The sequence below is a fragment of the Oxyura jamaicensis genome, chromosome 27, assembly GCF_011077185.1.
Source record: "Oxyura jamaicensis isolate SHBP4307 breed ruddy duck chromosome 27, BPBGC_Ojam_1.0, whole genome shotgun sequence".
Lineage (NCBI taxonomy): Eukaryota > Metazoa > Chordata > Aves > Anseriformes > Anatidae > Oxyura > Oxyura jamaicensis.
Window position 1 is genome coordinate 1,725,396 of NC_048919.1, and position 25,158 is coordinate 1,750,553.

General features: G+C 44.5%; 1 protein-coding gene across 1 annotated transcript in view; it reads right to left on the bottom strand.

The window, feature by feature from the left end:
* The window catches only part of ASIC2 (acid sensing ion channel subunit 2), a 519,540-nt gene that overhangs the window by 459,992 nt on the left and 34,390 nt on the right, over positions 1-25,158 (bottom strand). The gene's annotated exons all lie outside the window — the stretch shown is intronic.

Sequence of the window (25,158 nt, forward strand, 5' to 3'; positions counted from 1 at the left end):
GTTTATGAATTGAGAAGTGTATTATCAGCTTTGAATTCTGTCTTGTTGTGCTAAGCAAAAAAAGTCTTTAAACCTTTAGAGGCTGATTGATGCTTGCTTCCAGCTCCACATCCCTCACAAGATACAACATACACAAGGGTGTTCCCAAGGCCAAAGCTCTGAAAAAAAAAACTGTGTGAGTAAACCAGCATTCAAGACAGATGGCAGAAATGGAATGTATGAGCAGCAGTAGTGCTGTTATTGAGCTGTGTGTTCAAGTATCCTCCTCAAAGATCTCAGTCAGACCTTCAACAAAACTGAGAAGCATTCTGCCAAGACAAATGGTGATGGAAGACTTCCATCTCCTATGTATATTCATGCAGCTGTAAATGTATGAACATGAACATATACGTACATGACACACAGGTATATTCACACACTATACACTCTGAGACAACATCAGAAACCTCAGAGCCAGAGACATATTGAACCTTCAACTGAACCTTCCCAATTGAAAAGTGATTCACTGGGACCAAAACCAAGGAAACAAGAGACTTAGTGTCATCTACTTCCCAAGGTAAGAGTCCCACCTACAGAAGAAACAAGAATCCAGCCCTAAGTCAAGGCTAGCATTTAGATGACTCAGCTGACAGAAATACAGCAGTTTTTGTTGCTGAAGGCATTGTCAACACATTACGGTGTTAGATGGGGATCAAGAACATTTGCCAGTTCCTGGATATGGTTGAGTCCTTGTCAAGAATTCTGGGATCTCAGCTCTGGTGGGCACATGCCAATACTGCAGATAGAAGCATGGCAATCTCTTAATATCTTCAGTCAGAGACTCACTGGAGACACCAAGAGTAAGGTCACCTTATGTCCAAGCAGGCCAGGGTTGGTACATGGCAAAAAGGTCAGGAGAAGGACAGCAATCAGGGAATTACTTACCTTCTGCCTCAAGGACACAGTTACAGGGAAAATTACAACCACCCACCAACTCACCCTGAAAATTTCAAGTATGATTTAATTGGAAACATTAATGTCTCTAAACTCAAAGTTTTTTTTTTGTTGTTTGTTTGTTTTTCAGAAAAATAGTCATACACACAAAATAGCCATTACAAGTATTTTCCTCCTACTCAGCAGAAAAAGGCACTAGGGATAATTTAATGTCTTAAGTCATTTGTTTCATATTGATGATAGGGGATGATGCCAAATACTGAAACTTGGCAAAGAGATGGAGACCACATTATAATTTATTTTACACTTGCAAGACCAGAAAGTGAAAGCTCCTTACTATAACATTAAAAGAGGTTTCCTTTTCCTCCAGTGAAAGCTCTTGTTGATCAAAATAACATCTTCAGCTAATGTATTCCTTTTTTGTAGGGAGGAATGCAAGTAGCAGGCTGTGTGCAACCTCCTGTTGCAAATCTTATAGCAAATCCAGCAAGGCTCTCACACTGAGCAAGGGGCAGCTCAGCCTCTGCCCTTCTGCACCGCATGCAGTCAGCATATCTCTTCCGCATTCCCAAGGCTCTGGGCCACAGAGCAGAGACAGACAGAGCACAGCCCTATGGAAAGCAACAGTAGTGTCCCTAGAACACAAGACCGTTGAATGAGTTTTGGTTTCTCTTACTTGTTTGCTGGTGCTTGAACTTTCAGGTCATACTTAGGTCGCAGTTTTAAGCTCCCCCAGCAACCATGGCAGTGAAAAACTCACTGCTGGAGAAAAAAACAAAACAAACAAAACAACAACAACAACATTTCTCACCAATTCACAAAAGTATTCAGAAAATCACCAATTACCACATGGTCATAGGGCATTGCCTTGAAGACATCACTGGGGATTATTTTCAATGACCATGAGTTTTTTTCCGGTATCAAAAGAAAGCCCTTCACCCAAGCCCTATCAAATTGATGTCCAAGGTTACAAACTGAGCCCTTATTCATTGATAAACACAGATAACCAAGGAGGTGGTAACCATGGAAGAAAACTGTCTTTTGGTAACATATGTGGAACTGCCTGCCACCCCAGCCATATCGAGAAGAAAGCAGATTTTCTCTCCAGATGGCAAGCTTTACTTATTCTAATTACAGATATGTCCCCAAACACCTGAACACTCTCCATATACACACTGAAACACCACTTCACAGGCTGATGAGTTGAAATAAAATTTATTTAGTTATTTAGCATTTTTTTTTAGAACAAAAATTTCAGCTCTGTTCTCTTTGCTGCCTGCTGTCTTTCTTCAAACAGCCTTTTGCAGTTAGCTTGTTGTACAGATCTCCTTGGCTTCAGAGTAGGGCATCTCTGGGATAAAAACTTTCAGAAAAAGGAAACTAAGCTTTAAAATTAATCTTGTGATTAATTAGGAGGGAAATAGAAGTGTAGAATTCCAAACTGCCTTACTTCCTAATTAAAGACTGCTCACTGCACAGCTTCACGATCCTGAAGCAGTAAAGAAGATAGGGCCAGCTATTTAGCAGTACAAGTTGATATATCCCCATTGACTTTGCAAAGTCAATTTATGCCTCTTCTACCCAAGCTGACATACTCAGAAATCAGTGATGAGACTTGCAATGACTTCCATAGCACTCTGGGTCAGGCCAATATAAATAATCCATACTTATTCATTCTTTTTCTCTGTTCATTAGGAGATTTTCTTCCCACCTCTCTCCCTTCCGCAGGGTCTACAGAGGCAGATTCTACTTCTTCTCAGGACAGTACTGTTCAAAACAAGATTTCATTTTAATTTATTCCACTCTTTGACAGGACAAGCCAATATAAAGCATATAATTCGCAGCAAGAGCCCAAGGTTTGCTGAAAAATAGAGTGATCATCTCAGGCCACATGGTATCTGACAGAGATGCACAGAAGAGAAGGAAATGCCTTACCCATTCAAAAGGATACTTGAGATATCACAGAACTTTTTTTTTTAATTTTTACAAAGTGGAAAATAAACTTGGAAATACTAAAAAATGTTATGAAGCCAGTCAACCCAAACATTATCCAGGGCATGGTGCCTCAGGTTGTGATTTCAAAAGTGTGAGTTTTGCATAAATTATTGGCTGTGAGTTTAAACTGAGGTGATTTTTTTTTTTTTTTTTTTTTTTAAATCAGGACAATGACAATTTCTACTCTAGAGATGCTCTCTGTTGCATTTTCCAGAGGTGATGACAAGTGCAATTTATTAGCCACAGTTCCCAACCATGCTGACAGGTCTGAAGATGATAGGCACAAAAAAACAATACCCAAAATGTAACCAGATAAAAAAAAAAATAAAAAAAAAAAAAAAAAAAGGATTTTTGTCATGTCCTTGTACATACCCCTCTGTATATATAATGCCATGCATTATTTTGTGGTGACTTGAAATCCAGCAGCAATTTTACTGAATGAAAATATGCCAGAAATTCATTTTGCAAATATCAATGGTCTTGAAAGACAAAATGAAAAATTCATCTAAGGAAAGAGACAAATGAGCTTTAACTCATTTCTTCTGCCAACAAGTGTTTAAAGGATTTTATTCGCCCATTGCCCAGTTAAATCTGGGCAATGCGCTGTAATGCAATTGTACCTTCCCTGTAAAGCCATTTTACAATTATGGGACCTGTCCAGAAGTTTAATGAAATAGTCAGAAAGTGGTCAAATGCAGAACTCAAACTGCTTTTATGCACAAAGCAGTTATGGTGAAAACAGAGTGGGGATGCAGAAACTACTGAAACAAAACATTTGCAACATTCCCTTTAAATTGAAATATTTCATTTCAGACTTAAAGGGACTTTTCTATGAAACATTTTGAAAATAGAATTTCAAACCAAGATTGGTTCCCAGGTATATGAACCAAATCCTTACATCTCCCTTTTCTTTTCACCTTGAAAATGAAAGCTTCACAGTGACTTAAATAAAGTTTAATTGTGGATGAAGAGGAATTTCATTTCATGAAGAATGTTGACTTCCATGTTTTCTCTGCTCTAAGTGGGAAAAGTATTTGAAATCTCTAAAAATAAATTGAAGAGAAACTGTTTCTACAACAAGAAAGGGTCTTGGGTACAATACACTTATGCTCTATAATCAGTCATGTAAAGCCAATGGGTTTTTCCTTTTCAAAGCAGTTCCACTTTACATATCTAGTCCTGACCTCATAGACCAAAGGTAACTTGGCTATAATTAGTTTTCAAAATATTCCCCTTGTGCTTCACTAAGGCAGAAAACTGAATTATTAGGTTCAAGTACAGCACAGTGCATTATCAATCCCTGCCCTGCTCTTGCCTTCATGATGCTAAAGAGTGACAGCAAAAATGGATTGGTCTTGCAACAAATTTAAAGCAATAAAGATGTTGCTAATTTTAAGGCTGATGATAATTTCCACTACAGCCTGAAAGGATTGCCGGACCTGACTGGAAACAGCCCTATTAGCTATGGCCCACAAATGGCAGAAGCATGAAGAATGCTTCATCTGATTCTAGAAGAAATATCAATTTTCCATACTAACACCAGTTAGATTTCCCTGCAGGCGAGTTATTTACATCTAAGCATCAGATGAAGCATTTCTAGGAACTTGGGAATTATCTAACCTTGACAAATATTGCTATTCTAATCCCTCATTGCTGGACTGATGGGCTGAGGCCAACTATATGAAGTTCAACAAGGCCAAGTGCCGGGTCCTACACCTGGAGCACAACAACCCCAAGCAGAGCTACAGGATGGGAGATGTGTGGTTAGGAAGCTGCCTGTCAGAGAAGGACCTGGGAGTATTGGCTGATAGTTGGCTCAATATGAGCCAGCAGTGTGCTCAGGTGGCCAAGAAGGCCAGCAGCATCCTGGCTTGTATAAGAAACAGCATGGCCAGCAGGTCCAGGGAAGTGATTGTCCCCCTGTACTCGGCTCTGGTGAGACCACACCTCAAGTACTGTGTTCAGTTTTGGGCCCCTCGCTACAAGAAGGACATGGAGGTGCTTGAGCGAGTCCAGAGAAGGGCTACGAAGCTGGTGAGGGGTCTGGAGAACAAGTCTTACGAGGAGCGGCTGAGGGAGCTGGGACTAGCCTGGAGAAGAGGAGGCTCAGGGGTGACCTTATCGCTGTCTACAGGTACCTGAAAGGAGGCTGTAGCGAGGTAGGGGTTGGTCTATTCTCCTACATGCCTGGTGACAGGATGAGGGGGAATGGGCTAAAGTTGTGCCAGGGGAGGTTTAGGGTGGATATTTGGAAGAACTTCTTTACCGAAAGCGTTGTTAGGCATTGGAAAGGGCTGCCCGGGGAAGTGGTTGAGTCACCATCCCTGAAAGTATTTAAAAGACATTTAGAAGTAGATCTTAGGGATATGGTTTAGTGGAGGACTTGCTACTATTAGGTCAGAGGTTGGACTAGGTGATCTTGGAGGTCTCTTCCAACCTAGATGATTTTGTGATTTTGTAATTCTGTGATTGCTGATCCTAGAACACATTTGTTCTTCAGAAGGCACAACAGTATGCATATCTGTTCTTCATTGTCTTTCTTTGATTCTAGAAAGACTCCTTATTCTTGTGGTTTAACCAAGGGAGATACGAAATTCTTCTTTCCTGAGGCTGCAGCACACATTTGCAGACCTAAGAGGAACTATTGCACATATAACAACTCTATGGGGACTTAAAATAGTTGGTTAGCTAATGGATACAAGGAGTTTCAAGGCACCCAGGCAAGTTTTTTTTTGTTGCTGTTGTTTGGTTGGGGTTTTTTGAGCTCTCTTGACCTAATGAAAATACAAAGACTTGTAAAAGCACAAGGATAGCCTTTGGTAACCTCATCTCTTAAACACAGGAGAAACACCAGGATGTAAAGACTCCTGGCAATCTTCAGATTATTATTCTGGCAATGAAGACCAAATATTTATACTGCTCCTATTAGGAGCAAAGTTTTTTTTTTTTTTTTTTTTTTTTTTTTTCCATCAGGGAAGATTTATTCATTTCTGCAATCAACAATTTCCTAGGACGTTTGTCAGTTTGGATATTTCATTTAGTGTAGTATGGGGGAAAGGCTGTATTTCACTGAAATCAATTGCATCAATTTTACCAAAAACTGGAATGTTCTTTTATTATGGCATAAATTGCATTGAAAAAAAAAAAAAAAAGGCATTAGAAAACAAAACAAAACCTTCAAATAGTGTACTTCCAAAGCACTTTCATGATTCCAGTTATCATGCTGAGTGTTGAGATTTTTAACCTTGAAATCATGGAATTGCTGAAACTTCCTTCAATTCCACTTGCCAAAGTCAGCTTGAAAATGTTGTGAGGGGCATAGAACCAGTGGACAAAGATCTAAGAGCAATTATCATTAAATGCCATCTGGATCTCCCTTACTTGGCAGCCAAACTTAAGACCCATCCCCTCTGTGCACCATCCTCATATCCCTCCATCTCTGATAATGAAGCTTCCCAGATGTGTTTGGAGGTCAGATCCCCTCTGTGCAGCTGGGGTTGGTGGAAAACACTGAGCTTCCTTCTCTGTAATTATAGCTCTCAGCCTGGCTAAGCAAATGCTTTGATTTACATTCCTGGATGTGCTAAGCATCAAATTTTTCTGGTAATCACAGCTCAAAATGCTTAGAACTGGAGATGAAAGCAGAGCATGCTCTCTTGCAAAAGGACAACGCGCCCTGGAAAGTTTATGGTTGTGCTCATTGAAGCCTGGGGCTGGCTGTCAGCACAGGAAAATGTGGAGGCTAACTTCAGAAAATTCCTGGTTGGAAATGATTAACGGTCTGGTGACAGCTCAACCATGAGCTGGTGGGTTAGTGGATGACAGGCCAGAGGGTGAGTCTATGATCACCTGCTTCTTGTGCTCTACCTCAAAAAGCCCATCGCTTGCAACTGCATGGGTGCTGCCCATGCTGGTGACCTAACAAATACAGGTAATGACAGGTGACAGTGGCTGGATAAGGGAATGTGTATCAGAATGAATGGGTCAAAACACAAAGGGGGGGACTAGCACTTGTCACTGACAAATGATCTAGGTAGTGCCAAGATCTGATCCAGCACAGACATCCTTATGTGCTATGGGGCAAGTAAGTGAGCAGTGGTTCTCCACATCTCTGGGAGCTAACAGGCCTGGAAACGTTCACCCAGCAGCTGTAGGATGTTTCCTGACCCTACCGAGTTCCGAGAATGAGTGAAGGAAGATTGCATCAGTTCAGTGCATAGACTGAACTCACTTTTGCCCACAAAATAGCAATAGGACACCATGCAAGGCACAACACCACCTGAAGCATGTTGCATGGAGGAAAACCCTTCAGCTCTGCCTATCTCCTGGGCTGTCAGTGCTCTCTTATGGTCTGCTTGCTCCCTCCCCATCCCACCTTTCCCATCTACTTAGCCAGCTGAGCCTGCAGAGCAGCTCACTGCTTTCCAGGAACATATCTGAAACATCACTGCAGTTACAATGGGTTAAACTGTGGCAGGAATATGCAGGTGACCTGAGGAGGAGATGAGGGACCACCTACCCCAACCTGGGCTGCAGGCTGGACTCCCATGTGCAGATAGGCTCTTTCACCAGGCACAGCAGAGCATATGGGGCTTATTTGCTTTTGGGAAGGGAACTGGACAATGAAACTATCTAAAACCCTCAAATAAAAATACAACAATTTGAATGCAGCAGCAAAAGGGTAAATAAAAGAAAAGCACCCCCACCCACCCACGCACACACAACCAATCCCAGCTCAGCTGTGCTTTGGGGGTTTTGCATCACCTTCAGCATTTAACTTCTTGGCAGATATTTGGATGGAATACAATCCTGCCCTTCCCCCATATGATTACAGGACCCTTTCCTGGGGTTTCTATGGAAACCCAGCTGCTTTTAAAAATATCTGCTCCTCCTTTCAGTGGAAGAGACTCAAACAGCTAATTGCGTCCCAGCAAGTTCTCCCCTTTGGATAATCTTTTTGCTTATTCACCCACCAGATTAGGCGCTCTCCCTTTCTCCAGCTTGGAATTTGCTTTGCAACAGGTTAAAGCTGCAGCTAAATTCAAAAATCCATCACAGGACACAAGTGCTGGTAGCTTGGACTGCAAAGAGCCCCCAGCTCCCAAGAGGCAGAACTTCCATGAGAGTCCACTTCCATGGTTCTCCAGCTCTTGATCTAGCCACGGGTTGAAAGATCCTCACCTCAGCCAGTCCTGTACCTATACGGGAAGCTCAACTTCACTCACCGTTCAGTCCGATCACTGGGGAAAGTGTGAAGGACTTTGGGGCCTGGCCTGAGTGCATTATTGTGCCTCTTTTGTGTAAAAACCTTCAAGAAAATATCCTGATGTATCCCCACCTGGGGTACCATGTTTGGATTCAGAGGGGGAAGGCAACATCCCTCCCGCATACTGCCTCTCCCACGCCATGCAGGGCCTCTGACACCACTGAATTTGGTATTGGGAAAGGATCCCCCCAAGCCCACTGGTTCCCAACGCTCATCACTTCTGACAGGCAGCACTGGCTGCCCGTACTTGCCGTAACAACGGTTTCCAGGCAGTTGTGCATCCTGGAAGCCCAAGTCCTGGGCTTTACTTTACACCAGTCTAAATAGTTTCACAGACAAAACATCTTGTCAGCATCTACACAATCTCTCCTGAGTGAACCAGTGATCAATGTGACACGTCAGAAACACGGCACTTACACATTTTCACTGCTTGCTAAAGCTCACTCAGAGGGGCTGAGGAGGCAGCTTAGGGAAGGATAGGGCAGGGGAGCCTTGCTTTGCTGACATACAAGGCACATTCAGATGACATCCAGTGATTACTAGTCTGCATTAAAGCACAAATTGTTACTTATCCTCCCATCTTCTCACACAGCCCTCAAAGTTTCCCTAAATAGCATCATGGATGATTGAGAGAGGGCCGCAGTGCTTTAGAAGAGGTTGGAGGTAGTGGGGTTTGCAGGTGTCTGCATTTTATTTCACTAAGTATCTGTTCTGTTTGGCTCTCCACATTTGTGGTACAGAGATAAAAGAGAGCCCTGAGAAAGCAACACCTCTAAGGATGAACATCGGCTTTTCCATCATTTAAAGATTATGACACCCAGAGCCAAACATTGCAATAAGGCTTTTGCTTGGAGAACTGATGTCAGCTCTGCAGAGACTCATCAAGCAATCTGCAAGGGGCAGAAGGATGAGAAGCTCTCACGTAAGGGCCCAAGGACCAGCAGAAGATTTGAAATGTTCTGAGGATTTTGTGGTAAAGCAGCCTGCTAGCCCTACCTGTCTCTTGATAATAGCTCAATATGCTCAAACATTTGTAGGTGCACATGAACAAATGTATGTCTGCATTTTTCTACGTAGGTACCAAGCTCTCTGCCCCTCCAGAGGCCCTGCCTTAACCAAGCTAGTTATCCACAAAATAATGAGATTTTACTTTAAAGTAAGGAGATTTAAATGAAAGAACAAGAGTACCTTTCATTTACTGGCTGGCTTTTTGGCCTTTTCAGACACACTTGCAACATTTCCTCTACAACTCGGAGCCCAGAGCCACGCTTTGTAATAACATCGGATCTCAAGTTCACATGTCATCAGAAGAGCTGAAGCTTTAATGAAAACATTAAGTTTTGCAAGATACATAATGAAATCACTGGAGCTGGCAACCATATAATCTGAAGTGTAAATTTCCAGCCCTTTTTGCTGGCAAAGACAGCTGTCATGCTGATATCTCACCAACAAAGTTAAAATTTGTCCATATTATTTAGCAAATATACACAAGTACTCCAGGAGAGAATCCACAGGTAACTAATCCAAAAAATCTGAAATCAGAGGATGAATACAAGTTTGCTGTTCCTGGATTAAACAGAATTTATGCTTTCAATATGATAGAAAGTGTGTTAGACCTGTGAGAACAGTGACAGGACTGAGGTTTTTGTTTGTTTGCTTGTTTTCTATTTTAATAGAATGGGTCTTTCACCTCCTAATGTTTTACCCCCAGTCTTCTAGTGTAGGACAGCCTTTCTGCCAACCCCTTGTACCAGAGCAACATTGCACATACCCAAATGGGGGAGAAAAAACCTATTTGCAAAACAGGAAAAGATGCTGTTTTAGATAAGCTCTGATGAGCTGAATCACAGGGGAGCCCTGGGAGTGTGGCTGAAGCAGCAGACCTGTTGCATGGCTCATTATATAGTGCTTTAGTATGCTATTAATATGCACCTCCAAGGCATTCCTTTATTTTCCCATAAAAGATTAAAGAGAAGGCAATTTCTACTAATCACACATTTTCTCCATTGCTGTCTCACATTTTGCTGACAGGGGAAGCAAGGACTGCCTCTTCTCTCTTCAAACATCCAGGGGATGGGGTTTATTTCCTACCACAAACACCCTGCAGAAAGGCATTCCAGCAACACACCAAGGGAGCAACCCTGCTGCCTCCAGGATGGCAGGTGCTTGCTGCCACAGTCTCCAGGCAGCCCTGCTGCTTCTGCCTGCTTTTCTAAGTCTTCCACCTTCAGGGCCCCCAAGCAGCATATCTGGGGTGGGAAGTCCTCCTTCAGTCTGCTGATATAGTACTGATCCTCCCTGATATAGCTCTTGGTGAGGTTACTCAGAACCTCTTAGTAGAAGGAATAAAGGCTGTAAAACCACCTTTTTAGCTTTTGACATGTTAAAAGCTGGTGCATGGACTACACAAAATGCTACCTGCGGACAGGAATTCCAAAGCACCCAGGTACAATCAGCTCTAAGTGCAAGAATCCAGCTTTCACCTCTGCTGGCATCATGAGGTCAAAAACACCTCCGACAGATGCAGCACTTCCTGCCCTAATGGGGCAAAGCTGTGAGAGGGAAGGCTGATGGCCAGCACTCCTGGCACCTTGGACTCCTTCTCCTACCAACTATAAAACAAACTCACAGAGAGTGACAAGGGCTTGCTGAAGGGAAGTAAAATGCAGTGAAGGTCTTTTGACAACACATTTCTCTTTCCATTAAAAAACATCAAGTCATCAATAACAAGCTTTTTTCTTTTTTTACATCATAAGAATAGCATCTGATGCACAAGGGAGGATTTCTCTTAAATTGAAAACAACTCTTTTCAAGATCTATAAACAAAAAACAATCTTTTTTTCATCTTGAATCAAAGTGACATTTTATTTAGCAGAAGTGAATGATTACATCAAAGATGTAATAACGGCACCTGCAATTCCAACCCAGCCAACTCCACAAAAATGTGCAAGGAACTCTCATGCCCATACGGTGAGACAGGCTGTCTCTGCAATCTCATGCTCAGGACCAGGATCAGTCTTTTCTGCTACATTGTTTGGCAGAAATAAACACCTCGGACAAGGAGGTTTTTGCATACATTTCCTTTCCACAACAAGCTCTTAGCAGGTGATGCTTCCCTTCAGCTGAGAAAGCCCTGTCTCACTCAGCATGCAGCCCAAGGAGGGAAGCCTTTATCTGCAGTGAACACCATCCCCTAGACAGTGAGATGGAAAATGCCAACAGGAGATTTGCTGGCTCTGAAGTGCTGAGGAAATAGGAGCCCATCATGCATGATTAGATGTGCATCTGTAGGAGAGAGATTCCCTTAGCAGCTTCCTCTGGCTGCTCTGTCCCTCATACATCCTTCTTTGCTTCTGCCATCACCTTCCGTAGGTTAATGCCAAGTGTGGTTCCCTGTTTTCACACATCCCTGAGCTTTCGGACCTTACTGCAGAGATTTGTCTGCGTTTTCAGAGCAAGGGAAGACAGAGGTGTGATGGGTGCTCCCATTTTGTCCAACTTTCTTTTTTTCTAGAGTGCCACCTCGTACTCAAGTTTTGTGCCTTGTCAAAATTCAAGATTAAAGGCAAACTGAACTAGTCTACTTTAAAATGTTTAGGACTCTGTTATTTGGGATGCTCAGCCAAGTCTCACCCTACTCCAGTTTCATAACTGCTTCCCAAACTTAGTATTTAATATTTATTTCCCTGATTCAGGATGACAAGATTGCTTCACAGGCTGCAAGTCTGGGCTGTAATAATGCAAAAACTCTCCTTGCAGGGCAGAATGGACTTTCCTAGTGAATAAAGCAATAGCAATAATTGACTGAAGCATGGAGCTTCACTATTGCTTGATGCAATTAGTACACTACTTCCTAAATTGAAGTTATTAGCATATGCACATACTCATTAGCATATACAGACATTCTTTTGGATATATAAACATTATCTCTACATGAACTCGGCAATTACTTGGATGCTACTACCTTGCAAAGTGGACAGATTTTCAGTTTCTACAAAACTGAGCAAGATGTTTGGAACAGTATAATTTATTCCTAGAAAAATACTGCAGTTAGATTTTCAGGAGCTTGTCATGCTCCCAAGCAGGCAAAGACCCAGGGTCTTCCAGAGGTCCGAACAAGAAAGTGTCTACTAGCTTGGAGTTGCTTATTGTTTTTTCTAACCTTTATCTCACCCTAAGACAGTTTCTGATTGGAAAGAACATGATATCAAGTGATCAGAGAGAGCAATCCACTTAAGCCATCCTGCTTGTTCCTCCACTAGGCCATACCACAGATTCACAGTACAGCCTCGAAACTTGTCTGAACTCCTCTTGTCTCCATCCTCCTTCTGTAGCACATGGCTGGTAGCAGTTAATTGATCCTCGTCTTTTCCTTGCCTCCTTTCTTTAGCCTGCGAGATGTTGGGCAAGAGACCGCTGTGGTCCATGTTTACTACAGCTGTGTTCTGCCCTTCACCAGGGCTTCAAAGCATTTTAATGCAGAAATCAGGAAACCTATAATTAGATCTGCAGTCAATCCTAATAGTGGCTCATAAGGGCTTTTTTGTGTTTCCATCATTTTTGTTGCAGTGCTTAGCAGCTGACTGAAAGGAATGGGTGCAGTATCTCACTGCATCTCACTGCCAGTTGGAGGTGAGAAAGAAAACGGGTTAATTCTGCTTTTATTTCTCCTACAGTCCATCTGCTCTTATGTATTAACATGAGCAGCTACAATATGAATACATTGCTACAACATTTTTGTCTTTTTGATGGTTGCAGGTATAAACCAGCAAAGTATGACACACTAAAGAGCTTTAACACTTGCAAGCCCAGTCACATTCACACAATCCTCAGCTCCTTTCAAAAGGAGGCAATTGCTCTCGAGCACTTCCGAACCCCAAAACCACAGCTCAGGACAGAGAGTAACCTTTGGAACAAGCAGCAGACTCACTGCAGAGGGAATAGAAAGCACATACTCTCAGCTGAGCTGTAAATGCTGGCTCTGCTTTTTAGGTTAAAGGATTTTTTTTATTATTATTTTTTTTTTTTAGAAAGGCAGAAAAGTGAAATGTGGCTTGTATCAGACAGCAGAGGTCCCTATTCAGTATCCATCTCCTTTACCGCTGCTGCAGCCATTAAATAGAAACGCACCCCCTAGCAGTTTGGCGGAGAAGGAAGCCGAGAAGAAGTAAAGGCACCTACACTGATCACCTTAAATAGAGGTAGGTAGCACTAAAAAATTTGAAGTTTACTTTGAAGAAGAGCTTACATACAAGCATTTATAGCTAGATTCATAGATACAAGAGGCAGAACAGAAAAATAAGAAGCTGCAGCTGAAACCCTGTGTCCCAGGAGGGAACGTGCCCTGCCAGCACTCCCCCTGCTAGTCCTGAGCCCCATAAACTTGTCCCAAAAAAATGAAGCTTGCTTCTGTTCCAGACTTGTATACCTAGGGACCATGAGTGTGCCTCTCCAGGAAAATGTTGAAGGAAAAGCAGACAGGGCTAAGAGGTCTCATTAGCGGTTTAATTCCATGAAGGAAGTTTCTAGGATTAGTAGAACTTTTACCTACTGAATAGCTTTTCTTTTCAACTACAGGGAATATATCTACCTGCTCAGATAAGGTGTTTGCTAGTGGGATGCTCATTAATCTAGATGTATTTGCTTTGGTAGACTTGGCTGATAATTAGTCTTTCCTTCTGTTTCCCATATGAGCAAAAGGGTCTTAATGTCTCTGCATTGCTCAGTCATGAATAATCCTTCAGGCAACAGGCTTGTCTGGGAGAACTTACCCATAAGAGATTGGAAGAGACTTTCAAGATCATCTGGTCCAACCATCCCCCTACCACGAATGTCACCCACTAAACCATATCCCTAAGCACCACATCCAACCTTTCCTTGAATACCCCTAGGGACAGTGATGCCACCATTTCCCTAGGCAACCCGTTCCAGTGCCTGACTACTCTTTCTGAGAATAAATGCCTCCTAATTTCCAGCCTAAACCTCCTCTGGCACGACTTGAGGCCATTCCCTCTAGTCCTATCACTAGTCATCTGCAAGAAGAGGCTGACCCCCCAGCTCCCCACAGCTGTGAAATGGTGGAGGAGTTGTGGGACTGGGGCTTTCCTGCCATATTTAGGCCTCACTGAAACACAGGTCTGTATTTACAGGTAAGACTGTTCTGCATTTAACTACGCTGAGAGCTGCAGTTGGGTTTTGCTGCACTAGCTCAACACCTTGCCACAGCTGTTGCAAGGCTAGCATGGCAGCATCCCATTACAGGGATTCCAAACCCCTAAGGCATAGCTGTGCAAATTTATACAGATAAGGGTAGTTGCGATGTTTATGCAATGATAAACTAAGCTTAAAAGTGGACCTGAGATAGGAATGAGACCCCATAAAGTTCTGCCAAGCTCTGTTGGGTCTGATTTCCCCAGATGCAAATGGGGAGCAGGTGGCAGTGGGGTTAAATCTATTAAAGGCTACAAACAGGCTTCATTCTGCTGTGGATTAATGACTGATGCAGAGGGTGCCTGAGGGTGGGACCAGAGTCAGTTTTCCCTTCCTGCATCCCTGGAGGTGCCTGCTTGTACTGTTTTCCTGGTAAGCCTTACAAAGTTTATATTCTCTAATTCTTTGTCTGGCAGGCCCCTTCTCACTGAGATGACTGAGCAATTCTGTCCCATAACCCTCAGTCACCAATTTTCCATTTCCCAGGACAGCCTTTTTTCCTCTAAGCTTTCCAAAAGCACCACCCCAGGGAGCCCAGCACTACCTCTGCCTGCCTTTTGCTGCAAAAAGAAAGAGTGATCAGAGCCACATAGTTTTCTTACATATTTGCTCAAAACTGACATTCTTGCCTGCATGTTTCCTTCCAGCTTGAGGACTAAGGCTGAGAAAGGCACTTTAAGTACAACGTTAGCTAAACAGTTTTTGTGCCAAACCTATGACTTGTGCACGAGATTAATCCCTACCTCCCAAATCTTCTCATGTTAAGGAATAAATGTTCCTAAGTATCCAGTAAATGATCCCAGAGACAAGCCCTCCACTGGAAGGAAACAGAAATAAAATGCAGCAGCCCGGGATTTAAGTATCAAACGTTTAACTCCTTCAGAGCTGGCCTGCTCAGCCAACATCAAAGGTATTTCTTGCTTACATCCAGAGTAACTCAGTACCTCCAAATACCATCTTGCAGACAGCACAGGCCTTTCGGCAGGGCAGAGCATCTCCAGAAGTGGAAGTGCTTCAGAGAAGCACCTCTGTCAGTTGATAAATAAACAAGCTGTATTTAGCTGATGCACACCTTCAGCCAGATGCTGAAATCTGGCAAAGCCAGCTCTGAGCTTTCCAGAAAGTCCAGATCATGTGGGCATATGTTAGTGCACAAATGTGCCTGTTGTAATGCCCACAGGCTTGCAGAGCATTTGAGTGCTTCTGCAGGATGCTGTTGTGTGTGTGCTTGCTCTGGCTCAAATTGTTTGGAAAAGGTTGCTCTATATTTTTGTGCTGCTGTGCTGCACCCTCTGCAGAACAATGGGTTAACCCTTTCACAGAATCACAGAATTGTAGCGGTACTCACTATTCTTTTGCTTCCATTTTCACTGCTAAGTCTTGTTCTCGAGCCTCCCTAGATTCCTAGCAGATCGTGCAGTAAAGAAACAACCACGAAAAGAACTTGTTACTTAATCCATTTAAAGAAGGGGACAGGACGGGACGTACCTACAGGCCAATCACTATCCAAGGACACGGCGCTGCCACCCGCCCCCCAAACCTCTCAGGCGCCCCGGGGCCGCCTCACGCCCCGACAGAAGCAGCGCGCGAGTAGGCCCCGGCCCCAGCCATTTAAACTGCTCTACCAATCCCTGTTCGGCGCCGTGTGAGTGTCACGCAGCTGCTGCTCGGCCTGAGGCGGTGGAGCCGAGGAGGCCGCCGGGGGGCAGGAGCTGAGGAAGCAAATGAGGTGGGGTGAGCCCGAGCCTGGCCCTGCTGCCTCAGCGCTAAGAAGCCCTGAGCCCTCTGTGATTCTCAGTGCCGCCAGTCTCCTCGGAGGTTTCGCTACTGCCTTCCATATAACATATTAGGACACATAACGTGAGGCTTATTTCCAATCCCTCTGTTAACCTCTTCTACTTCAGCCTTGTTTCTGGTGTTGGGTGATAGTACAAGTCCAAGCTGGGTTTGGCATCAGAGTTGTGAAGTACTTCTCAAAGACCAAGTATTTTTTGAGGTACTGTAAAACCCTTGTGGACAGGAATCACAGAATTGCAGGGGTTGGAAGAGACCTTGAGAGATCATTGGGTCCGAGCCCCCTGCCAAAGCAGGTTCCCTAGAGCAAGTTGCACAGGTAGGTGTTGAGATGGGCCTTGAATATCTCCAGAGAAGGAGACTCCACAACCACCCTGGGCAGCCTGTGCCAGTGCTCTGTCACACTCACCATGAAGAAGTTCTTTCTCATGCTGGTGTGGAACTTCCTGTGCTCTGTTTTGTGGCCATTGCCACTTGTCCTGTTCTCACAAATCAGTGAAAAGAGGTTGGCCAAATACCTCTGTCTCCCATACCTCAGGTATTTATAAACATTGATAAAATCCCCTCTCAATCTTCTCAAGGTTGAACAGACCCAGGTCTCAGCCTTCTCTCACAGGGAAGATGCTCCAGGCCCTGTATCATCTTTGTGGCCCTCCGCTGGACTCTTTCCAGGAGATTCCTGTCTTTTTTGTATGGGTGGGGCACAGAACTGAACACAGTCCTCCAGGTGAGGCCTGACCAGCGCAGAGTAGAGGGGGGAGGATCACCTCCCTTGACCTGCTGGCCATGCTCTTTTTAATGCATACCAGGATCCCGTTGGCCTTCTTGGCTACCAGGGCACAGTGCTGGCTCATGGTCAACCTGTTGTCCACCAGGATCCCCACCCAGGTCCTTTTCTGCAGAGCTCCTCTCCAGCAGGTCATCCCCCAGCCTGTACTGATACATGTGGTTATTCCTTCCCAGGTGCAGGACTCTATGCTTGCTTTTGGTAAACTTCATTTGGTTTCTTCCTGCCAACCATCTGGTGTGTCAGCCACTCTTCCCAGCTTTGTATCATTGGCATGCTTGCTGAGGATGGACACTATTCCCTCATCAAGGTCATTGATGAAGATGTTGAACAAGACCAGACCCAGCACCGACCCCAGGGGAACACCACTAGTCACAGGTCTCCAGCCGGACTCTGCGCCACTGATCACCACCCTCTGAGTTCGGCCAGTCAGCCAGTTCTCAACCCACCTTACTGCCCACTCGTCTATACCACACTTTCTCAGCTTTGTTAGCAGGGTGCCATGGATGCCATGGGAGACAGTATCAAAAGCCTTGCTAAAATCAAGGTAGATGACATTCACTGCTCTCACCCCGTCTACCCAGCTGGTGATGCCATCATAGAAAGCAATGAGTTTTGTCAAGCACGTTTTCCTCTTGGTGAATCCATGCTAACTACTCCTCATAACCTTGTCTTGCAATTGCTTGGAGATGGCATCCAGAACAAGCTGTTCCAGCACTTTTCCAGAGACAGAGGTGAGACTGACTGGCCTGTAGCTTCCCTTGTAGGGGATCTTATTAATGTTTAATGTTTACAAATATCTTAAGTGTGGGGTACAGAGAGATTTGGCCAACCTCTTTTCATTGATTTGTGGAGACAGGGCAAGGGGCAATGGCCACAAAACAGAGCACAGGAAGTTCCTCAGCGACAAGCGAAAGAACTTCACGATAAGGGTGACAGAGTACTGGAACAGGCTGCCCAGGAGGTTGTGGAGTCTCCTTCTCTGGAGATATTCAAGGCCTGTCTGGATGCCTACCTGGGCAGCCTGCTCTGAGGAACCTGCTTTGGCAGAGGGCTTGGACCCGATGATCTCCCAAGGTCCCTTCCAACCCCTGCAATTTTGTGATTCCCAGACCCCTTTTCTTGCCCTTTTTGAAGACCAGGGCGACATTGGCTATCCTCCAGTCTTCAGGCACCTCTCCCATTCAGGCACCGCTCCCAGAGCGGTTCGGCAGTCACCTCTGCCAGCTCCCTCAGCACATGTGGATGCATTCCCTTGGGGTCCACGGATTTTTCTGCAATGATCCCACTCAGACACTCTGGGACCACCCCCTCCTCAACCAGAGAGGAACTTTCCTTTTCCCAGACTCTTTCTCCTCCCTCCAGGGTCCAGGAGTCCCAGGGAGGAGTCTTTGAAGCAAATACTGAAGCAAAGAAGGCATTCAGTATCTCCGCCTTCTTAGCATCCCCCTGTTACCAGGACACCTCCCTCGTTCAGCAGGGGACCCACATTATCCCTAGTCTTCCTTTTATGATTACATACTCAAAGAAACCTTCTTATTATCCTTTATCTCCTTTGCCAGCTTGATCTCCATGTCGGCTTTAGCCTTCCTTGTTGCATCCCTGCAGGCCCTGAAAACACTCCTATACTCCTCCAAAGAGGACAGGCTCTTTTTCCACATTTCATAGATCGTCTTTTTCCTTTTCATAGAATCATAGAATATTCTGAGTTGGAAGGGACCCATAAGGATCATCAAGTCCAACTCCTTGCACCGCACAGGTCTACCCAAAAGTTTAGGCCCTGTGACTTAGTGCACAGTCTGAACGTTTCTTAAATTCATACAGGCTTGGTGCAGTGACTACTTCACTGGTGAGCCTGTTCCAGTGCGTAACCATCCTCTCAGTGAAAAATTTCCTCCTGATATCTAGTCTGGACTTCCCCTATGTCAGGTTCACCCCATTCCCACGGGTCCTATCACTGGTGTTTATGGAGAATAGGTCACCTGCCTCTCCACTCCCCCTCGCGAGGAAGTTGTAGACCACCATGAGGTCCCCCCTCAGCCTCCTCTTCTCTAGGCTGAACAGGCCCAGTGACCTCAGCCGCTCTTCATACGTCATCCCCTCCAGGCCCTTCACCATCTTCGTCACCCTTCTCTGGACGTTCTCCAACAGTTTCACGTCCTTTTTGTACTGTGGTGCCCAGAACTGCACACAGTACTCAAGGTGAGGCTGCACCAGCGCAGAGTAGAGGGGGATGATCACTTCACTTGCCCTACTAGCGATGCCGTGCTTGATGCACTCCAGGATACGGTTGGCCTTCTTGGCTGCCAGGGCACACTGCTGGCTCATATTCAACTTGCTGTCAACCACGACCCCCAGATCCCTCTCTGTGGGGCTGCACTCCAGTGTCTCGTCGCCCAGTCTGTATGTACGGCCAGGGTTGCCTCGTCCCAGGTACAGGACCCGGCACTTGCTTTTGTTAAACTTCATGCGGTTGGTGATCGCCCAGTTCCCCAACCTGTCCAGATCTCTCTGCAAGGCCTTTCCACCCTCGTCTGAGTCTACAACTCCTCCAAGTTTGGTGTCGTCGGCAAATTTGCTCAAAACACCTTCTAGTCCTACATCCAAATCATTTATAAAGATATTGAAGAGGATTGGCCCTAAGATAGAGCCTTGAGGGACCCCACTAGAGACTTTCCGCCAGCCTGATGTGGCCCCATTTACCACAATCCTTTGAGCCGTGCCCACCAGCCAATTGCTCACCCATCGGATGATGTTTTTGTTAAACTGTATGCTGGACACTTTGTCCAGTAGGATTCTATGGGAAACTGTGTCAAAAGCCTTGCTGAAGTCCAAAAAGATCACATCAGCTGGTTTCCCTTGGTCGACTAGACGGGTGATCTTATCGTAAAAGGAAATCAAATTTGTTAGGCAGGACCTACCCCTCACGAACCCATGTTGGCTGGGACCAATGACTGCATTGTCCCCCAGGTGCACTTCAATAGCCTCAAGAATCATCTTCTCCATAATTTTACCAGGCACTGACGTGAGACTGACAGGCCTGTAGTTGCCAGGGTCTTCTTTCTTACTCTTCTTGAAAATTGGCACAGCATTTGCCAGCTTCCAGTCTACCGGGACCTCTCCAGATTCCCAAGATCATTGAAAAATAATTGAGAGAGGTCCCACGATGATGTCAGCGAGCTCTTTAAGCACCCTGGTCTTGTCAATGAACTCCTAGCTCATCCACGCAGGTCTCCTGCCTCCCTTCCCTGATTTCCTACTCTTAGGGATGCACTGATCCTGAGCTTGGAAGAATGCTGTTTAAATGTTGCCCAGCTCTCACAAGCACCCTTGCCTTCTAGCAATCTTCCCGTGAGATACCCCCCAGTAGGTCCTGGAAGAGGTCAAAGTTGGCTCTCTGAAAGCCCAGGGTAGCAATCCTGCTTTTAGCCTTACTTCTTCCACCAAGTTCCATCTTGAACTCCACCATCTCATGGTTGCTGCACCCCAAGCTACCCCCAGCCATCACATCCCTAGCAAGCCCATCCTTGTTGGTAAGAACAAGGACCAGAAGCACCCCGTGCCTCGTTGGCTCCTCCACCACTTTCTCCCTTTGTTCTTCAGGAGCTGTTATAAAGACACCTTTCTGCTCTGAATTTTAACCCATTCTTTATGCAAAGCTGGGGAAGAAGCTGATAGCTTTCACCCAATAAACCTCCTAGCTGGAGCCATGCTTGAACCTGTGCCCTGGGCTGAACCAGGGGAGCCAGAAACTTTTTAGCTGTGGGGAAAAACCTGCCCCAGCCCTCTTCCACTGCCAGTGATCCTCAGACTCCAGTGACGTTTAGCCCAGCTCCCTGTAAATGCCAGGGCTGGTGTTGCTGCTTGGCAAGGAGGGCAGCAAGCTCTGGGTAGGCAGCCTCTGGGGCTACTTCTCTGCTTTTCCTCCACAAGCATTCAGGGCTGCAGGGTTTGAAGCTCAGCATCCTGCTGCCCTCCCAGCACTGCCAGAGCACCATGAGTCTGGCTAGTGAATGCTCCTCAGTGTTTCCTTCCTTCCTTGCTGTGCCTTAGGCTCTCTGTAGCATTTCTGAGCAGTCAGGATGATGTCTGATCTATCTGGTCACACCAGCGATCTCTCCATGTATGTCTGTGCTGATCCCAGTTTCTGGGCTGCAGTCGTTCTCAGACACCTGCTGTTTCTGAAGGGATCTAATGCCAAAACCTCCAGGAATCCAGAGGAAAACAGACTTAAAGGATTTGAAAAATTGATCTCCAGGCAAGCAAGCTCTTGGAGTGATAAGGCATGGCCACGCAAATATCCACCTCTGTTCCACACCCAGACCATGAGTGCATTTTGCATAAGTCCTGTTGAGGTCCCACATGTGCCAACCCCTGCGTTCCTGCACGATTTCCCATCTCTGGTCTCTCCTAAAGCAGACACAGGGCTGTGAAAATGTGGAGTTGCCCCCCTCCCACCAACCTAAACAGCCCTTTGCCATAAAAATGCATTAAGCATCTCCTGCAAAAGAGAATCTGCCTTCTTCCTACCTGAGCATTTATTATGGTCAGCAAATCTCTTTAGATTATGCCTTATCCTCAGCTGGATTTTGCCTGGTTCTTCCCTTTCTCTCTTCTTCTTTTGACACAATGCCTTCACAGCAGGGATGAAGGAGCATCTACAATTTCTCTGCATTACCATTTATTTCTAATGCCTGCTTGTACTGGGTTTGTTTTTTTGTTGTTTGTTTGTTTTTGTTTGTTTTGTGAAAGAGTTGGGAGAGGCATAGGAAGAAGGCACTAAGGTGAAACTTCATCCCTGGCTATTTCAAAGCAATGCTCAGTGAAGGCACTTAGATGCCCGTTACCAAGTCCCTCAGTCTTCCAAACATGAAAAGGAAAGCAGAACCCAGAGGATTTGTGAGGTCACCCGGGCAATTCCCCCCTCCCACACACACCCCTTTCCCTCCCTACCGGCAGCATCTCTTCCCAAGACCACTTCAGATGTTTGTTCAACATGTTGTTAAAAACCTGCAGTGATGCATACTCCACTTCCGAGGCAACCTATTGCAGGGTTGCGTTCTCTTTCCATTAGGAAGTTTTTCTTAATGTCTAACCTAAATCTTTCTTCCTATGACTTAAACCCATTATTTCTCATGTTATCCCCATGGACAAAGAGACCACTTTACTGCCTTTCTCTTTGCAATTCTCTCATGTACTTGAAGGTTACATTTATCTTTACAACTTTGCTTGAAAATAGAACACTTCCATTATCTCTAGCAAACAGATGGGAGCAGAGGAGCTAAGGCTGGGGTTTCTTGCTTAATTTTAGAATCCTGAAAGTTACAAGTCCAAATTAGTTGTGTGGTGTTCACTGTGGTATCGAACACAGATTTCTGCAGCTGGCATCCCTCAATCCCTTGCTTTAGTGCTGTGTGATGTTTTGCTTCCCCATCACAAAATTTTTGTTTCAGGATAGGATGAAGTTAAGGATAAGGATAAGGTGCTGCTTTTCAAAATGTATCTGAATCTCTAATCCCAAAGCACTCATCAACTAATAAGGGTGGTGAAAGGGCTGTATCGAGAGATGCACACACAGCAGTGCTGTGGCAGCAAGCATCACATGCCGCACAGCATCTGGAAGAGACATCTTTGGGTGAAATATCAATTTTGGGTGCTTCTCAGGAAGAAATGTTACTTTCAAGTTTACTTATAATACTGTCTTTCAAGTGCAAAGTAACTGCCTCATTTAATCAGAGCAAAGAGCACATATTGGTTGCTTCTTCCTTTTACTTTTTAGCACTGAGTTTGTGTTGATGTTTGAGTTTTGGCAAGGGCATAAAATTGTAACAAGTAGGAGATAAAGCTCAATTAGTTTGGAGAAGTGGAGATATTTTTTTTTTCCAATTGGAAAAAAAAAAGTAGTTTGATACTAATACATATTGTAAATTCAAGCTGTTAATGGGGAAAAAAATGAGAACATAAATATTTCAGTCTTTAGTGTTTGTGTTAATCTGGCACTTTGAGAAGAAACAAGCTTCAATTATCTTTTTTTCATTTGAAGTGATATTTCATTTCAAAACTTCCTTCAATTAGACTATTATTTAATGAAAATCAGTCAAGCAATGCCAGAATTGTATAAGACATACTGAATTCATTTCTAAACCACTTTTTTATTATTATTATTTTCAATTCATTAATACCTTGGCCAGTTTTTCTCCTCTTCACCCAGAATCATCAATCTACCATGCAATTGCTGCTGTGCCCAGCTCATTGCAGGCGTGAGCTGGATCCTGCTGCAAAGGGAATTTTAGCCCTTGGCAAAGGGGAGCAGGAGAGGACAGGGCTGCTGTGTTGCCCAAGCTTCCAGAGAGCTGCCCTATTTGGGCTGATAAAACCTTACAACTGCCTCTTTAAAAAATCCCAACATGTCACTGGTTGCTCTTTGCTGAACCTGAACAAAGTAAAACCAAACCCCAATTTAAAAAAAAAAAAAAAAAAAAAAAAAAGGAAGAGATGCGGAGAGAGGGGGGAGAGAAATAATTCTTTGAGATGGAATAGTTTGAGATTCTTTAATCTGTGTAGGGCTTTTCTTAAAAAAGTTTTTTAAAATATAGGGAAAGCCCATTTAGCATCTAAGTAAATGAAAATCTCCAAGGTTGTGCTGTACCAGTGGCAAATAGACTATTCCTACTCAAACAAAACTTTTATTTTCTCTTCTCAAGCAACAAATCTTTGTATTTTAGCTGAAAGTCTCAATAAAACAGACAAAAATTGAGCTGGAAAAATCTGAGCCAGCTCTGCTTGTGAACTGTAGGACACTTGCCAATGAAACTGCAGGATGACAGCTCTGGAGCTTAAATAGCTCATCTGGTTTTCTCTGTTGGCGCATGACAGTCTCCTCTGAATCTCGGGACCACTACTTTTCACTGTGGGACTTTAATATAGGTGTGAGAGCAGTGGTGAATCCCTTCCCCAGATCCTTGCCAGGGTTGCCTATCCTGTGTTGTCTCTGGCAAGCTGCCATGGGAAGAGATAGGAGTGCATTTGTTGGTGCTGTAGGATGTTAACGCCTGCCTCCATCTGCTATCATGACCCTCTGCCTCACTCCAAGACTCCTGATTGTTGTACACAAAGCTGCATGATACTTTGAATACCAAGCAAATCTGGTTTAGCAGGGCAGCTTGCAAACTCACTTAATGGTCTCCTGTTACCCAGCCAACCTGCTGTGCTGGGAACATTGCCAATGAAGTGGGATCAAGGTAGCACATTTCAATGACTGAGTGACAGCTCAGCATCCCACCAAGCATAACAGTTCGTGATGTACACATCTGACTGCACCAGCTGTGAGTACTAAGGAACCAGGACTTGGTAGCAAAAGGTTGTGTCTCCTTTTGGGTAACTTTCCAGATCCGACATGGCTAATACAGAGTCTATTGCCATGGCAGGACATCTCTTTTGATGTGATTCTATGCAGTTACCAAAATATAATTGGGTTTTAAAGCAGAGCAGTATCTTTTTTTTTTTTCCAGAATAAGACCCAGAGTGCTTGGATAATACTTTCCTTCCTCTGGGAACAAGAATTCTCTCCAGCACCTTCAAGCAAGCGTAGTACTTGGCCTGGGTCCTGGCAGAGTTTTACATGGCTATTTAGATCCATATGAAGTAACTCTTGAAGGCAACCAGCCCCTGAGATCTGTGTCTTCTGGGATGGATTGTGATGAGCTTCAGAGCCTGCATCATCTCTTCCAGTACCACACTGACAAGAAGCTGTCCTTCTGTCCTCTGCAGCAGAATCCTTCCGGATGATCATGTGACAACAGAACCATGTGCCTGATTTCCACAGCTTCTTGAAATTGTACATGGTAGTGACAAATATCCTCATTTTTTTCCCATCCTGGTGTCAAAGATGTATCCTCCTTTGGTTCTGTGTTTGGCAGCTGGAATAAAGTTCTGGAAGATGCATGAAAGCTTGACGTTACACCTCATGTCCAAAGAGGCACCACACTCCCTGTTTCCAAGTGCCGCTGCAAATGACAACAGACTGTCAAAACCAATTCATTGCTCACAAGGAAAAGAGCTCACATGTAGTGAGAAGAAACACAAACATCATCCAGGAGAGTGAAGTCCTCTGTAGTTGTAATCAGTGCTCAATCAAAGCAAGTATCATTTGTAAATCAATAATACTCTTTGT